Raw genomic sequence first — 19,429 nt, forward strand, 5'->3', positions numbered from 1 at the left:
CTTTACAATGTGGACCCCTTTCTCGGCCTTCCCGTTTGACTGTGGGTAGTGGGGACTGGAGGTTACGTGACGGAAGTTGTAGGACTGTGCGAAGTCAGACCATTCCTGGCTGTAAAAGCAAGGGCCATTGTCGCTCATTACCGTGAGGGGTATCCTACGCCTGGCGAACATTTCTTTGCAGGCTTTGATTACCGCCTTCGACGTGAGGTAGGACAGTTTCACTACATCAGGGTAACTGGAGAAATAGTTGACCAGGAGTACGTATTCACGCCTCTTGGCATGGAAAAGGTCTACACCGACTTTAGACCACGGAGAGGTCACAGTCTCGTGCTGTTGCAGCGTTTCCTTGGGTTGAGCTGGCTGAAATATCTGACAGGTAGGGCAGTTGAGGACGGTGTCGGCAATGTCCTTGCTGATGCCCGGCCAATAGACCGCCTCCCGTGCTCTGCGTCGGCATTTCTCGACCCCAAGGTGATCCTCATGGAGTTGGTCCAGCACCATAGCCCGCATGCTCTGAGGAATTACGATCCTGTCGAGTTTCAGAAGGATTACCTCCACCACCGTCAGGTCATCTTTTACGTTATAGAACTGGGGACATTGTCCCTTCTGCCAGCCATTGCTGAGGTGCTGCATCACACGCTGCAGCAGAGGATCCTTGGCCGTCTCCTCACGAATTTGGACCACCCGTTCGTCAGAGGCCGCAAGGTTCGAGGCACACAACTGAACTTGGGCTTCTATGTGGCAGATGAAGTCACTTTGCTCATGGGGTGTGGTAATGGACCTGGACAGGGCATCTGCAACGATCAGCTCATTCCCTGGCGTGTAGACCAGTTCGAAGTCGTAGCGGCGTAGCTTTAGAAGAATACGCGGTAAGCGCGGTGTCATGTCGTTTAAATCCTTCTGGATGATATGGACTAGAGGCCTGTAGTCCGTTTCAACTGGAATCTCAGCAGGCCATAAACATAGTCATGGAACTTGCCTATCCCTGTTAGGCGGCCCAGACACTCCTTCTCAATGTGAGCGTACCGTTGCTCAGTGGGTGTCATGGCCCTGGAGGCATACGCTACTGGGGCCCAGGGGGAGGAGCCATCCCGCTGGAGTAGCACCGTCCCAATGCCGTCCCGGCTTGCATCAGTTGGTATCTTGGTTGGGTCGAAGAACGCTAGGACCGGGGCGGTGGTGAGCTTTGCTTTCAGCTCACCCCATTCCTCTTCATGCGTGGGCAGCCACTGGAATTCCGTAGACTTCCTGACGAGGTGGCGGAGGGCCGCGGTGTGGGATGCCATATTGGGAATGAATTTCCCGGGGAAGTTGACCATTCCGAGGAAGGGGAGGACCGTCTTCTTGTCCTCCGGGGTCTTCATGGTATTGATCGCCGAGACCTTGTCGGCATCTGGCCGCACGCCCTGCCGTGAGATGTGGTCACCCAGGAACTTAATATCCGATTGACCAAATGAGCACTTGGCCCTGTTGAGGTGGAGACCATGTTCATGAATTCTCTGGAATACCTGCTTGAGGCGAGCGATGTGTTCCTGGGGCGTTGTGGACCAGATGATCACGTCGTCCACGTATACTTGTACCCCCTCGATGCCCTCCATCATCTGCTCCATGATGCAGTGGAATACTTTGGAGGCAGATATGATCCCAAAGGCATCCGGTTGTAGCAGTAACGACCAAACAGGGTGTTGAACGTGCATAATTTCCGACTGGACGCAGCCAGCTGTATTTGCCAAAAACCTTTGGAGGCGTGGGGCTTAGTAAAGAATTTGGCATGAGCCATCTCACTGGTCAACTCTTCTCGTTTTGGTATCGGGTAATGCTCCCTCATGATATTGCGGTTTAGATCCTTCGGGTCAATGCAAATGCGAAGCTCCCCTGACGGCTTCTTGATGCAGACCATGGAGCTGACCCAGTCTGTGGGCTCTGTAACCTTTGATATAATGCCTTGGTCTTGGAGGTCCTGTAATTGCTGCTTGAAGCGGTCCTTGAGGGGTGCCGGCACCCGGCGAGGTGCGTTTGGCCGGAGCAGGATTTTATATCGCTACGGGAGCATGCCAATAGCATTGAACACGCTGTGGTACTGCATGATGATGTCATCTATGTCGGCTTGCAAGTTTCCATCGGGCGAGGCCGTCGCTGGTGATGATGACATGGTGTGGACTCGCTGAACAAGGTTCAGGAGCTTGCAGGCTCGAGCACCGAGCAGAGATGCTCTGTCAGGCCCGACAATGTCAAACCGCAGCGTCGCTTTGATGGCCTTATTGGATACCCCCAGTTGACGCGAGTCACTGGCGGCTATGGCATTGCCATTGTAGTCAAGGAGCTGGCAGGCCGGTGGAAGAATGGTTGGTCTGGCGCAGATGGTGTTGAGGTCGGACTTCGAGATGAGGTTCGCCGATGCACCGGTGTCCAGTTTGAACCGGATGTGAGCCTTGTTCACGGTAAGAACAGCAGACCACTCGTTGTCGGGATCCACACTGATGATCGAGAGGCGTTTCACCGTTGTGTGGAAGGCAGCGCATGTGTAGTTATGATGCCCACCCGGTATGGGGACTTGAGGCACTCAGCATCAGGGTCTGTTGGGCTCTCGGGATCCAAATCTGGCATTCCGTGTTGTATGGAATGGACACTTCTGCACTGCATCTGGGGTCGCTGGCTGCTGAGCGGTGGAGCAGATCTGCAAAGGGCTGCGCAGTGGCCAAGCTTGCACACTGTAGACACCGGCGTCCTTTTGCAGGACATTGCCGGTTTAAGTGGGCGGAGCACAATTCGGACACGTCATGACGCCGACGTCAGCGCGTTCCGTGCGCCATCGCGCATGCGCAGTGCGGTCGCTCGACGTACACACCTGTGCAGTTAGGTTGTCGGGCTCGTCGTCCACTCGGTCGTGGCGCGCATGCGCAGCGATCCGGGAAAAGCGCGCGAAATGGCCACTCTCCTCGATGCTCAGGCCCTGCATCTGTGCAATGGCCTGCACCCGTTCCACCTCGTGGGAGGCCAGCTTCGCAGTTTCTGCCACCCTGATGTGGGAGTAACAATTCTTAGCATGCTCATGGACAACGCACGTCTCGATAGCGACAGGGAGGGTTAGCTGTTTGACTTTCAGGAGCTGCTGCCAAAGGGAGTCGGAGTGTACCCCGAAAACAATCTGGTCCCGGATCATGGAATCGGTTGTCAAGTCATAGCTACATGACGGCGCGAGGATGCGGAGATGGGTCAAAAAAGGTTCATCCTTACCCTGAAGCCTCTGCTGGAAAACGTACTGTTCAAAGCTCTCGTTCACCTCAATGTCGCAGTGGCTGCCAAACTTCAGCAGGACCGTTTTGAATTTTGACTTGTCTTCGCCTTCAGCGAACGTAAGCGAGTTGTAGATGTGGATGGCGTGGTCCCCCGCTGTTGAGAAAGAGTGCGATCGTCCTGGCGTCCGATGCGGCTTCGAGGTCGGAGGCTTCGATGTACAAGAGGAACTTTTGCTTGAAGATCTTCCAATTTGCGCCGAGCTGCAGAGGAGGCTGGATGTTTTCCATGTTACCGGATGGCTGCTTGCTGGTCGATGCTGCTTCACACGAGGTAGGTCCGTCAATTGTCACTGTTACTCCGTGGTACCATGATGTGTTAGGCAGGTCGGTTCGGTGTGGACTGCACTTGATGCAGCGATGCGAGAAACAGACCTCTAACACTGTAGAAGATCCAACACGGTTTTATTGAACGATAGAACTATTATACATACTCAGCTGTGTGTTGACACTATACTGAACTGATTGGAGACCTAGTAGTAGCCTGACCAGACTCACTAGCTGCCGCATGGTGTTTGTACTGGCTAGCTCTTGGATTCTGACTGTCTCAGTGGCTGGGTCCCGAGAGAGCGGGAAACCTAGTGTCCTCTGGCTTTATAGTGGTGGTGTCCTGTCTGGTGATTGGCTGCACTGTGCTGTGTGCTTACTGGTCATCCTGTGTGTCAATCACTGCCTGTCTACACTCCATTATATACATGAGTGGCTATTATGACACCAGCTACTGAATACAGGCACAATGGACAAGATTCAGTCTCCTCATCAGCTCAGGACCATCGGCAATCTTAGTGCCAACTGGAGATCATTCAAGCAGAAATTTCAACTAAACGTGGAAGCATCCGACCTCAATGGCGCGACCGATGCTCGGAAGATAGCTCTTCTACTCACCACTGCGGGTGACCATGTGATAGAGATCTTCAACTCCTTTAACTTTTCCGAAGGGCAGGACAAAACGAAGTACCAAACCACCCTGGACAAATTCGCCACTGCAAAGTGGACACCAACGAAATCTTCGAGCGCTATATCTTCAAGCAGAGGATGCAAGGTAAAGACGAATCCTTCAACTCCTATCTAACTAACCTTAGACTGCTAGCGCAATCCTGCAACTTCAGTGATATCACTGACTCCATGATCAGAGACTGAATCGTTTTTGGAGTCCACTCTGATCCTCTGCGAGAGCAATTGTTGAAAATCAAGCACATGACCCTGCCAGTCGCGATTGAAATGTGTACTGTGCATGAGCACTCGAAAAATCGCTATTCACAGTACAAAACGGCAGAAAGTGAAAAACACGCCTCCCACGAGGTGGAGCGTGTTCAGGCCATCTCCCGGATGCAGCGCCTCCACATGGACGAAAGCGGCCATTTCGCGCGCTCTTCCCGGGGCCCGACGCATGCGCAATGTGAAAATGAACACGAAGCTGCCGGAAACCGCACAGGCAGACATCCTAGAACCGCATCGCGCATGCGCAGCGACGCACTGAGCGTCATGACGCCGACGTCAGGACGTGTGCGAACTGCAGCACCGCCCATTTTTAAAAAAACTGCCCTGCAAGAGGCAAACACTGTTTAAACTGTGGGAAACCAAACCACTATGCAGCCCTGTGCAGATCTGCACCACCAGTCAGGAGCCAGCGCTCCCAATTCCGACAGCGGCGCATCAGAAGTGTGCAACACCGAATGCATGACTCTGATCCAGGCAGTGTGATAGATCCAGATGATGAATACCTGGACAACACTTACCGAGTGGGCATTATTACGAAGTGTGAATACCCCACACCGGACACATCGAGTCCAATCAATCCTGGCCGTGGATTCCGAGGACGAATGGCAAGCAGTGATGAAGGTCAACCACTGCCCCATCCAGTTCAAACTGGACACAGGGGCCTCCACCAACCTGATTTCGCAGGTGTACTTCAAGAGAATCAAGAAGCCCCCCCAATCCTTCCAGCTGCCTGCAAACTCCTGGACTACAATGGAAACGCAATCAAGGCACTGGGGCCCTGCCATCTGCAGGTGTCCAGCCAACACACACAAGCAAGCTTACGCTTCGAGATTGTTAAACCAGACAGGGCGTCCCTGCTAGGTGCACACGCCTGCAAGCAACTGAACCTCATCCAAAGGGTCTACGCCACAACGCCGTCCCATTCGGATCCTCAGGCCAGCATCGACGACATCCAAACCCAGTACCCAGATGTATTTAGCGGGATGGGCATGCTGCCGTACGAGTACAAGATTCTACTGCGGCCTGATGCCAAGCCAGTAGTCCACGCACCACGACGAGTCCCTGCTCCACTGAGAGAGCGCCTGAAGGCAGAGCTCACGCGTCTACAACAAAAAGGCATCATCTCCAAGGTCACTGAACCAACCGACTGAGTCAGCTCGATGATGTGCGTAAAGAAGCCATCGGGGGATCCGACACATCTACATTGACCCCAAGGATCTAAACAAAAACATTATGCGGGAACATTACCCCATCCCGAAGAGGGAAGAAATCATAAGTGAGGTGGCACACGCGCGCTTCTTCACAAAATTGGACGCATCGCAAGGATTTTGGCAAATCCAACTTGAAGAATCCAGCAGAAGGCTCTGCACCTTCAACACGCCTTTTGGCAGATTCTGCGACAACTGAATGCCATTTGGCATCATCTCAGCATCAGAGATTTTCCATCGCATCATGGAACAGATGATGGAGGGAATAGAAGGGGTTTGTGTCTACGTTGACGATATCATAATCTGGTCCACAACCCCAGGTGGGAATAGAAGGGGTTTGTGTCTACGTTGACGATATCATAATCTGGTCCACAACCCCAGGTGGGAATAGAAGGGGTTTGTGTCTACGTTGACGATATCATAATCTGGTCCACAACCCCAGGTGGGAATAGAAGGGGTTCGTGTCTACGTTGACGATATCATAATCTGGTCCACAACCCCAGGTGGGAATAGAAGGGGTTCGTGTCTACATTGACGATATCATAATCTGGTCCACAACCCCAGAGGAACATATGTCGCGACTCAAGAAAGTATTCTGACGCATACATGAACATGACCCCAAGCTAAACAGGTCCAAGTGCTGTTTTGGGACATCTACGCTGAAGTTTCTGGGCGATTAGATTTTGCGACACGGTGCGCGCCCGGACACAGAAAAAATTAATGCCATCGAGGCAATGAAAGTCCCCGAGGACAAGAAGGCAGTACTGCACTTCCTGGGAATGGTCAATTTCCTTGGCAAGATCATCCCGAATTTGGCTACACACACCATGGCCCTCCGCAACCTGGTGAAAAAAATCAACCGCCTTTGAGTGGAAGGCGGAGCACCGAGCAGAGTGGCTGGAGCTGAAAGCCAAGCTCACCACTGCACCCGTCCTTGCATTCTTTGACCCAGACCGAGAGACCAAGATATCCACAGATGCGAGTCAGGATGCCATTGGGCGATGTTGCCTCAAAGAGACAATGCGTCATCCTAGCTACCAGCAGCATACGCGTCACGGGCAATGACACCCACTGAGACCAGATATGCGCAGATTGAGAAGGAGTGTTTCGGTCTTCTCACCGGCATCCTCAAATTTCATGATTATGTGTACGGCTTGCCAACATTTACTGTTGAGACCGATCATAGGACAATGGTCCACATCATCCAAAAGGAGCTAAATGACATGACGCCTCGTTTGCAGATAATTCAGTACCGACCCTCTGAAGTTGCAGCACTCCCTCAGTACTAATCCCCTGACAGTGCAGCGCCCCCACAGTACTGACCCTCGAATAATGCAGTGCTCCCTCAGTACTGACCCTCTGACAGTGCAGCACTCCCTCAGTACTGACCCTCTGACAGTGCAGCACTCCCTCAGTACTGACCCTCTGACAGTGCAGCACTCCCTCAGTACTGACCCTCTGACAGTGCAGCACTCCCTCAGTACTGACCATCGAACAATGCAGTGCTCCCTCAGTACTGACCCTCTGACAGTGCAGCACTCCCTCAGTACTGACCCTCTGACAGTGCAGCACTCCCTCAGTACTGACCCTCTGACAGTGCAGCACTCCCTCAGTACTGACCCTCTGACAGTGCAGCACCCTCTCAGTACTGACCCTCTGACAGTGCAGCACTCCCTCAGTACTGACCCTCTGACAGTGCAGCACTCCCTCAGTACTGACCCTCTGACAGTGCAGCACTCCCTCAGTACTGACCCTCTGACAGTGCAGCACTCCCTCAGTACTGACCCTCTGACAGTGCAGCACTCCCTCAGTACTGACCCTCTGACAGTGCAGCACTCCCTCAGTACTGACCCTCTGACAGTGCAGCACTCCCTCAGTACTGACCATCGAACAATGCAGTGCTCCCTCAGTACTGACCCTCTGACAGTGCAGCACTCCCTCAGTACTGACCCTCTGACAGTGCAGCACTCCCTCACTACTGACCCCGGGACAGTTCAGCACCCCCTCAGTAATGACCCTCTGACAGTGCAGCACTCACCCAGTACTGAACCTCTGACAGGACAGCACTCCCTCACTATTCACCCTCTGACAGTGCATTACTCCCTCAGTACTGACCCTCTGACAGGGAATCCCTCCCTCAGGACAGACCCTCTGACAGTGCATCACTCCCTCAGTACTGACCCTCTGACAGGGAATCACTCCCTCAGTACTGACTCTCTGACAGTGCATCACTCCCTCAGTACTGACCCTCTGACAGTGCAGCACTCCCTCAGTACTGGCCCTCTGACAGTGTAGCACTCCCTCAGTACTGACCCTCTGACAGTGCAGCACTCACTCAGTACTAACCCTCTGACAGTGCAAAACTCCCTCAGTACTGAAACTCTGACAGTGCAGCAGTCCCTCACTATTCACCCTCTGACAGTGCAGCACTCCCTCATTACACTCCCTCTGACAATGCAGCACCCCCTCAAGACAGATGCTCTGACAGTGCAGCACCCCCTTAGTACTGACCCTCTGACAGTGCAGCTCTCCCTCAATACTGACCCTCTGACAGTGCAGTGCTCCCTCAGTACTGACCCTCTGACAGTGCAGCACTCCCTCAGTACTGGCCCTCTGACAGTGCAGCACTCCTTCAGTACTGACTCTCTGACGGTGCAGCACTCCCTCAGTACTGACCCTCTGACAGTGCAGCACCCCCTCAGTACTGACCCTCAGAAAGTGCAGCTCTCCCTCAGTACTGACCCCGGGACAGTTCAGCAACCCCTCAGTAATGACCCTCTGACAGTGCAGCACTCGCCCAGTACTGAACCTCTGACAGTACAGCACTCCCTCACTATTCACCCTCTGACAGTGCAGCACTCCCTCAATACTGGCCCTCTGACAATGCAGTACTCCATCAGTACTGATGTACGGAGAGTGCAGCACTCCCCCAGTACTGACAGTGCAGCACAGTCTCAGTACTGACCCTCTGACAGTGCAGCACTCCCTCAGTACTGACCCGTTTGCAGATAATTCAGTACCGACCCTCTGAAGTTGCAGCACTCCCTCAGTACTAATCCCCTGATAGTGCTGCACTCCCACAGTACTGACCCTCGAACAATGCAGTGCTCCCTCAGTACTGACCCTCTGACAGTGCAGCACTCCCTCAGTACTGACCCCGGGACAGTTCAGCACTCTCTCAGTACTGACCCTCTGACAGTGCAGCACTCCCTCAGTAATGACCCTCTGACAGTGCAGCACTCGCCCAGTACTGAACCTCTGACAGTGCAGCAGTCCCTCACTATTCACCCTCTGACAGTGCAGCACTCCCTCATTACACTCCCTCTGACAATGCAGCACCCCCTCAAGACAGATGCTCTGACAGTGCAGCACCCCCTTAGTACTGACCCTCTGACAGTGCAGCTCTCCCTCAATACTGACCCTCTGACAGTGCAGCACTCCCTCAGTACTGACCCTCTGACAGTGCAGCACCCCCTCAGTACTGACCCTCAGAAAGTGCAGCTCTCCCTCAGTACTGACCCCGGGACAGTTCAGCAACCCCTCAGTAATGACCCTCTGACAGTGCAGCACTCGCCCAGTACTGAACCTCTGACAGTACAGCACTCCCTCACTATTCACCCTCTGACAGTGCAGCACTCCCTCAATACTGGCCCTCTGACAATGCAGTACTCCATCAGTACTGATGTACGGAGAGTGCAGCACTCCCCCAGTACTGACAGTGCAGCACAGTCTCAGTACTGACCCTCTGACATGCAGCACTCCCTCAGCACTGACCCTCTGACAGTGCAGCACTCCCTCAGTACTGACCCTCGAACAATGCAGTGCTCCCTCAGTACTGACCCTCTGACAGTGCAGCACTCCCTCAGTACTGACCCTCTGACAGTGCAGCACTCCCTCAGTACTGAAACTCTGACAGTGCAGCAGTCCCTCAGTACTGACCCTCTGACAGTGCAGCACTCCCTCAGTACTGAAACTCTGACAGTGCAGCAGTCCCTCACTATTCACCCTCTGACAGTGCAGCACTCACTCATTACACTCCCTCTGACAATGCAGCACCCCCTCAAGACAGATGCTCTGACAGTGCAGCTCTCCCTCAATACTGACCCTCTGACAGTGCAGTGCTCCCTCAATACTGGCCCTCTGACAGTGCAGCACTCCCTCAGTACTGACCCTCTGACAGTGCAGCATCCCCTCAGTACTGACCCTCTGAAAGTGCAGCTCTCCCTCAGTACTGACCTTCTGACAGTGCCGTACTACATCAATACTGACCCTCTGACAATGCGGCACTCCCTCTGCACTGACCCTCTGACAATGCAGCACCCCCTCAGTACTGACCCTCTGACAGTGCAGCACTCCCTCAGTTCCGACCCCCTGACAGTGCAGCACTCCCTCAGTACTGACCCTCTGACAATGCTGCACTCCCTCAGTACTGACCCTCAGATAGTGCAGCACTCCCTCAGTACTGACCCCTTCAAAGTGCAGCACTCCCTCACTACTGCCCTTCTGACAGTGCAGCATTCCCTCAGTATTGACCCTCTGACAATGCAGCACTCCCTCAATACTGAACCTCTGACAGCGCAGCATTCCCTCACAATTCACCCTCTGACAGTGCAGTGCTCCCTCAATACAGGCCTTCTGACAGTGCAGCACTCCCTCAGTACTGACCCTCTGACAGTGCAGCACTCCCTCAGTACTGACCCTCTGACAGTGCAGCACAGTCTCAGTACGGACCTTCTGACAGTGCAGCACTACCTCAGTACTGACCCCCTGACAGTGCAGCACTCACTCAGTACTGACCCTTTGACAGTGCAGTGCTCCCTCAGTACTGACCCTCTGACAGTGCAGCAGTCTCTCAGGACTGATGTACGGAGAGTGCAGCACTCCCTCAGAACTGACCCTCTGACAGTGCAGCGCTTCCTCAGTGCAGACCCTCTGACAGTGCAGCACTCCCTCAGTACTGACGCTCTGACAGTGCAGCACTCCCTCAGCACTGATCCTCTGACAGTACAGCGCTCCCTCAATACTGACAGTCTGACAATGCAGTACTCCATCAGTACTGACCCTCGGACAGTGCAGGACTGCCTCAGTACTGACCCTCTGACAGTGCAGCACTCCCTCAGCACTGACCCTCTGACAGTGCAGTGCTCCCTCAATACTGGCCCTCTGACAGTGCAGCACTCCCTCAGTACTGACCCTCTGACAGTGCAGCACCCCCTCAGTACTGACCCTCTGAAAGTGCAGCTCTCCCTCAGTACTGACCTTCTGACAGTGCCGTACTACATCAATACTGACCCTCTGACAATGCAGCACTCCCTCGGCACTGACCTACAGACAGTGCAGCACTCCCTCAGTACTGATCCTCTGACAATGCAGCACTCCCTCTGCACTGACCCTCTGACAATGCAGCACTCCCTCAGTACTGACCTACTGACAGTGCAGCACACCCTCTGCACTGACCCTCTGACAATGCAGCACTCCCTCAGTACTGACTCTCTGACAATGCAGCACTCCCTCTGCACTGACCCTCTGACAATGCAGCACTCCCTCATTTCTGACCCTCTGACAATGCAGCACTAGCTCAGTTCCGACCCCCTGACAGTGCAGCACTCCCTCAGTACTGAACCTCTGACAGTACAGCACTCCCTCACTATTCACCCGCTGACAGTGCAGCACTCCCTCAGTACTGACCCTCTGACAGTGCAGCACTCCCTCACTATTCACCCTCTGACAGTGCATCACTCCCTCAGTACTGACCCTCTGACAGGGAATCACTCCCTCAGGACAGACGCTCTGACAGTGCAGCACTCCCTCAGTACTGAAACTCTGACAGTGCAGCAGTCCCTCAGTACTGACCCTCTGACAGTGCAGCACTCCCTCATTACACTCCCTCTGACAATGCAGCACCCCCTCAAGACAGATGCTCTGACAGTGCAGCACCCCCTTAGTACTGACCCTCTGACAGTGCAGCTCTCCCTCAATACTGACCCTCTGACAGTGCAGTGCTCCCTCAATACTGACCCTCTGACAGTGCAGCACTCCCTCAGTACTGACCCTCTGACAGTGCAGCACTCCCTCAGTACTGACCCTCTGACAGTGCAACACTCGCCCAGTACTGAACCTCTGACAGTACAGCACTCCCTCACTATTCACCCTCTGACAGTGCAGCACTCCCTCAATACTGGCCCTCTGACAATGCAGTACTCCATCAGTACTGATGTACGGAGAGTGCAGCACTCCCCCAGTACTGACAGTGCAGCACAGTCTCAGTACTGACCCTCTGACATGCAGCACTCCCTCAGCACTGACCCTCTGACAGTGCAGCATTCCCTCAGTACTGACCCGTTTGCAGATAATTCAGTACCGACCCTCTGAAGTTGCAGCACTCCCTCAGTACTAATCCCCTGATAGTACTGCACTCCCACAGTCCTGACCCTCGAACAATGCAGTGCTCCCTCAGTACTGACCCTCTGACAGTGCAGCACTCCCTCAGTACTGACCCTCGAACAATGCAGTGCTCCCTCAGTACTGACCCTCTGACAGTGCAGAACTCCCTCAGTACTGACCCTCTGACAGTGCAGCACTCCCTCACTATTCACCCTCTGACAGTGCATCACTCCCTCAGTACTGACCCTCTGACAGGGAATCACTCCCTCAGGACAGACCCTCTGACAGTGCAGCAGTCCCTCAGTACTGACCCTCTGACAGTGCAGCACTCCCTCAGTACTGAAACTCTGACAGTGCAGCAGTCCCTCACTATTCACCCTCTGACAGTGCAGCTCTCCCTCAAGACAGATGCTCTGACAGTGCAGCACCCCCTTAGTACTGACCCTCTGACAGTGCTGCTCTCCCTCAATACTGACCCTCTGACAGTGCAGTGCTCCCTCAATACTGGCCCTCTGACAGTGCAGCACTCCCTCAGTACTGACCCTCTGACAGTGCAGCACCCCCTCAGTACTGACCCTCTGAAAGTGCAGCTCTCCCTCAGTACTGACCTTCTGACAGTGCCGTACTACATCAATACTGACCCTCTGACAATGCGGCACTTCCTCTGCACTGACCCTCTGACAATGCAGCACTCCCTCAGTACTGACCTACTGACAGTGCAGCACACCCTCTGCACTGACCCTCTGACAATGCAGCACTCCCTCAGTACTGACCCTCTGACAATGCAGCACTCCCTCTGCACTGACCCTCTGACAATGCAGCACTCCCTCATTTCTGACCGTCTGACAGTGCAGCACTAGCTCAGTTCCGACCCCCTGACAGTGCAGCACTCCCTCAGTACTGACCCTCTGACAATGCTGCACTCCCTCAGTACTGACCCTCAGATAGTGCAGCACTCCCTCAGTACTGACCCCTTCAAAGTGCAGCACTCCCTCACTACTGCCCTTCTGACAGTGCAGCATTCCCTCAGTATTGACCATCTGACAATGCAGCACTCCCTCAATACTGAACCTCTGACAGCGCAGCATTCCATCACTATTCACCCTCTGACAGTGCAGCAGTCCCTCATTACACTCCATCTGACAGTGCAGCATTCCCTTAGTCCTGACCGTTTGACAGTGCAGCGCTCCCCCAGTACTGACCTTCTGACAGTGCAGCACAGTCTCAGTACGGACCTTCTGACAGTGCATCACTCCCTCAGCACTAGCCCTCTGACAGTGCAGTGCTCCCTCAATACTGGCCTTCTGACAGTGCAGCACTCCCTCAGTACTGACCCTCTGACAGTGCAGCACTCCCTCAGTACTGACCCTCTGACAGAACAGCACAGTCTCAGTACGGACCTTCTGACAGTGCAGCACTACCTCAGTACTGACCCCCTGACAGTGCAGCACTCACTCAGTACTGACCCTTTGACAGTGCAGTGCTCCCTCAATACTGGCCCTCTGACAATGCAGTACTCCATCAGTACTGATGTACGGAGAGTGCAGCACTCCCCCAGTACTGACAGTGCAGCACAGTCTCAGTACTGACCCTCTGACATGCAGCACTCCCTCAGCACTGACCCTCTGACAGTGCAGCACTCCCTCAGTACTGACCCGTTGCCAGTGCAGCAGTGCCTCAGTTCTGACCATATGACAGTGCAGCAGTCGTTCAGTACTGACCCTCTGACAGTGCAGCACTCCCTCAGTATTGACCCTCTGACAGTGCAGCACTCCCTCAGTATTGACCCTCTGACAGTGCAGCACTCCCTCAGTACTGACCCTCTGACAGTGCAGCAGTCTCTCAGCACTGATCCTCAGACAGTGCAGCACTCCCTCAGAACTGACCCTCTGACAGTGCAGCGCTTCCTCAGTGCAGACCCTCTGACAGCGCAGCACTCCCTCAGTACTGACGCTCTGACAGTGCAGCACTCCCTCAGCACTGATCCTCTGACAGTACAGCGCTCCCTCAATACTGACAGTCTGACAATGCAGTACTCCATCAGTACTGACCCTCGGACAGTGCAAGACTGCCTCAGTACTGACCCTCTGACAGTGCAGCACTCCCTCAGCACTGACCCTCTGACAGTGCAGTGCTCCCTCAATACTTGCCCTCTGACAGTGCAGCACTCCCTCTGTACTGACCCTCTGACAGTGCAGCACCCCCTCAGTACTGACCCTCTGAAAGTGCAGCTCTCCCTCAGTACTGACCTTCTGACAGTGCCGTACTACATCAATACTGACCCTCTGAAAGTGCAGCTCTCCCTCAGTACTGACCTTCTGACAGTGCCGTACTACATCAATACTGACCCTCTGACAATGCGGCACTTCCTCTGCACTGACCCTCTGACAATGCAGCACTCCCTCAGTACTGACCTACTGACAGTGCAGCACACCCTCTGCACTGACCCTCTGACAATGCAGCACTCCCTCAGTACTGACCCTCTGACAATGCAGCACTCCCTCTGCACTGACCCTCTGACAATGCAGCACTCCCTCATTTCTGACCGTCTGACAGTGCAGCACTAGCTCAGTTCCGACCCCCTGACAGTGCAGCACTCCCTCAGTACTGACCCTCTGACAATGCTGCACTCCCTCAGTACTGACCCTCAGATAGTGCAGCACTCCCTCAGTACTGACCCCTTCAAAGTGCAGCACTCCCTCACTACTGCCCTTCTGACAGTGCAGCATTCCCTCAGTATTGACCATCTGACAATGCAGCACTCCCTCAATACTGAACCTCTGACAGCGCAGCATTCCATCACTATTCACCCTCTGACAGTGCAGCAGTCCCTCATTACACTCCATCTGACAGTGCAGCATTCCCTTAGTCCTGACCCTTTGACAGTGCAGCGCTCCCCCAGTACTGACCTTCTGACAGTGCAGCACAGTCTCAGTACGGACCTTCTGACAGTGCATCACTCCCTCAGCACTAGCCCTCTGACAGTGCAGTGCTCCCTCAATACTGGCCTTCTGACAGTGCAGCACTCCCTCAGTACTGACCCTCTGACAGTGCAGCACTCCCTCAGTACTGACCCTCTGACAGAACAGCACAGTCTCAGTACGGACCTTCTGACAGTGCAGCACTACCTCAGTACTGACCCCCTGACAGTGCAGCACTCACTCAGTACTGACCCTTTGACAGTGCAGTGCTCCCTCAATACTGGCCCTCTGACAATGCAGTACTCCATCAGTACTGATGTACGGAGAGTGCAGCACTCCCCCAGTACTGACAGTGCAGCACAGTCTCAGTACTGACCCTCTGACATGCAGCACTCCCTCAGCACTGACCCTCTGACAGTGCAGCACTCCCTCAGTACTGACCCGTTGCCAGTGCAGCAGTGCCTCAGTTCTGACCATATGACAGTGCAGCAGTCGTTCAGTACTGACCCTCTGACAGTGCAGCACTCCCTCAGTATTGACCCTCTGACAGTGCAGCACTCCCTCAGTATTGACCCTCTGACAGTGCAGCACTCGCTCAGTACTGACCCTCTGACAGTGCAGCAGTCTCTCAGCACTGATCCTCAGACAGTGCAGCACTCCCTCAGAACTGACCCTCTGACAGTGCAGCGCTTCCTCAGTGCAGACCCTCTGACAGCGCAGCTCTCCCTCAGTACTGACGCTCTGACAGTGCAGCACTCCCTCAGCACTGATCCTCTGACAGTACAGCGCTCCCTCAATACTGACAGTCTGACAATGCAGTACTCCATCAGTACTGACCCTCGGACAGTGCAGGACTGCCTCAGTACTGACCCTCTGACAGTGCAGCACTCCCTCAGCACTGACCCTCTGACAGTGCAGTGCTCCCTCAATACTTGCCCTCTGACAGTGCAGCACTCCCTCTGTACTGACCCTCTGACAGTGCAGCACCCCCTCAGTACTGACCCTCTGAAAGTGCAGCTCTCCCTCAGTACTGACCTTCTGACAGTGCCGTACTACATCAATACTGACCCTCTGACAATGCAGCACTCCCTCGGCACTGACCTACAGACAGTGCAGCACTCCCTCAGTACTGACCCTCTGACAATGCAGCACTCCCTCTGCACTGACCCTCTGACAATGCAGCACTCCCTCAGTACTGACCTACTGACAGTGCAGCACACCCTCTGCACTGACCCTCTGACAATGCAGCACTCCCTCAGTACTGACCCTCTGACAATGCAGCACTCCCTCTGCACTGACCCTCTGACAATGCAGCACTCCCTCATTTCTGACCCTCTGACAGTGCAGCACTAGCTCAGTTCCGACCCCCTGACAGTGCAGCACTCCCTCAGTACTGACCCTCTGACAATGCTGCACTCCCTCAGTACTGACCCTCAGATAGTGCAGCACTCCCTCAGTCCTGACCCCTTCAAAGTGCAGCACTCCCTCACTACTGCCCTTCTGACAGTGCAGCATTCCCTCAGTATTGACCCTCTGACAATGCAGCACTCCCTCAATCCTGAACCTCTGACAGCACAGCATTCCCTCACTATTCACCCTCTGACAGTGCAGCAGTCCCTCATTACACTCCATCTGACAGTGCAGCATTCCCTTAGTCCTGACCCTTTGACAGTGCAGCGCTCCCCCAGTACTGACCTTCTGACAGTGCAGCACAGTCTCAGTACGGACCTTCTGACAGTGCATCACTCCCTCAGCACTAGCCCTCTGACAGTGCAGTGCTCCCTCAATACTGGCCTTCTGACAGTGCAGCACTCCCTCAGTACTGACCCTCTGACAGTGCAGCACTCCCTCAGTACTGACCCTCTGACAGTGCAGCACAGTCTCAGTACGGACCTTCTGACAGTGCAGCACTACCTCAGTACTGACCCCCTGACAGTGCAGCACTCACTCAGTACTGACCCTTTGACAGTGCAGTGCTCCCTCAATACTGGCCCTCTGACAATGCAGTACTCCATCAGTACTGATGTACGGAGAGTGCAGCACTCCCCCAGTACTGACAGTGCAGCACAGTCTCAGTACTGACCCTCTGACATGCAGCACTCCCTCAGCACTGACCCTCTGACAGTGCAGCACTCCCTCAGTACTGACCCGTTGGGAGTGCAGCAGTGCCTCAGTTCTGACCATATGACAGTGCAGCAGTCGTTCAGTACTGACCCTCTGACAGTGCAGCACTCCCTCAGTACTGACCCTCTGACAGTGCAGCACTCCCTCAGTATTGACCCTCTGACAGTGCAGCACTCCCTCACTATTCACCCTCTGACAGTGCATCACTCCCTCAGTACTGACCCTCTGACAGGGAATCACTCCCTCAGGACAGACCCTCTGACAGTGCAGCACTCCCTCAGTACTGAAACTCTGACAGTGCAGCAGTCGTTCAGTAGTGACCCTCTGACAGTGCAGCACTCCCTCCGTACTGACCCTCTGACAGTGCAGCACTCCCTCAGTATTGACCCTCTGACAGTGCAGCACTCCCTCAGTACTGACCCTCTGACAGTGCAGCAGTCTCTCAGCACTGATCCTCAGACAGTGCAGCACTCCCTCAGAACTGACCCTCTGACAGTGCAGCGCTTCCTCAGTGCAGACCCTCTGACAGTGCAGCACTCCCTCAGTACTGACCCTCTGACAGTGCAGCACTCCCTCAGCACTGATCCTCTGACAGTACAGCGCTCCCTCAATACTGACAGTCTGACAATGCAGTACTCCATCAGTACTGACCCTCGGACAGTGCAGGACTGCCTCAGTACTGACCCTCTGACAGTGCAGCACTCCCTCAGCACTGACCCTCTGACAGTGCAGTGCTCCCTCAATACTGGCCCACTGACAGTGCAGCACTCCCTCAGTACTGACCCTCTGAAAGTGCAGCTCTCCCTCAGTACTGACCTTCTGACAGTGCCGTACTACATCAATACTGACCCTCTGACAATGCAGCACTCCCTCGGCACTGACCTACAGACAGTGCAGCACTCCCTCAGTACTGACCCTCTGACAATGCAGCACTCCCTCTGCACTGACCCTCTGACAATGCAGCACTCCCTCAGTACTGACCTACTGACAGTGCAGCACAACCTCTGCACTGACCCTCTGACAATGCAGCACTCCCTCAGTACTGACCCTCTGACAATGCAGCACTCCCTCTGCACTGACCCTCTGACAATGCAGCACTCCCTCATTTCTGACCCTCTGACAGTGCAGCACTAGCTCAGTTCCGACCCCCTGACAGTGCAGCACTCCCTCAGTACTGACCCTCTGACAATGCTGCACTCCCTCAGTACTGACCCTCAGATAGTGCAGCACTCCCTCAGTACTGACCCCTTCAAAGTGCAGCACTCCCTCACTACTGCCCTTCTGACAGTGCAGCATTCCTTCAGTATTGACCCTCTGACAATGCAGCACTCCCTCAATACTGAACCTCTGACAGCGCAGCATTCCCTCACTATTCACCCTTTGACAGTGCAGCAGTCCCTCATTACACTCCATCTGACAGTGCAGCATTCCCTTAGTCCTGACCCTTTGACAGTGCAGCGCTCCCCCAGTACTGACCTTCTGACAGTGCAGCACAGTGTCAGTACGGACCTTCTGACAGTGCAGCACTCCCTCAGCACTTGCCCTCTGACAGTGCAGTGCTCCCTCAATACTGGCCTTCTGACAGTGCAGCACTCCCTCAGTACTGACCCTCTGACAGTGCAGCACTCCCTCAGTACTGACCCTCTGACAGTGCAGCACAGTCTCAGTACGGACCTTCTGACAGTGCAGCACTACCTCAGTACTGACCCCCTGACAGTGCAGCACTCACTCAGTACTGACCCTTTGACAGTGCAGTGCTCCCTCAATACTGGCCCTCTGACAATGCAGTACTCCATCAGTACTGATGTACGGAGAGTGCAGCACTCCCCCAGTACTGACAGTGCAGCACAGTCTCAGTACTGACCCTCTGACATGCAGCACTCCCTCAGCACTGACCCTCTGACAGTGCAGCACTCCCTCAGTACTGACCCGTTGGGAGTGCAGCAGTGCCTCAGTTCTGACCAGATGACAGTGCAGCAGTCGTTCAGTACTGACCCTCTGACAGTGCAGCACTCCCTCAGTACTGACCCTCTGACAGTGCAGCACTCCCTCAGTATTGACCCTCTGACAGTGCAGCACTCCCTCAGTACTGACCCTCTGACAGTGCAGCAGTCTCTCAGCACTGATCCTCAGACAGTGCAGCACTCCCTCAGAACTGACCCTCTGACAGTGCAGCGCTTCCTCAGTGCAGACCCTCTGACAGTGCAGCACTCCCTCAGTACTGACCCTCTGACAGTGCAGCACTCCCTCAGCACTGATCCTCTGACAGTACAGC

This window comes from Scyliorhinus torazame, chromosome 12, assembly GCF_047496885.1.
Source record: "Scyliorhinus torazame isolate Kashiwa2021f chromosome 12, sScyTor2.1, whole genome shotgun sequence".
In the NCBI taxonomy this organism is placed as follows: domain Eukaryota; kingdom Metazoa; phylum Chordata; class Chondrichthyes; order Carcharhiniformes; family Scyliorhinidae; genus Scyliorhinus; species Scyliorhinus torazame.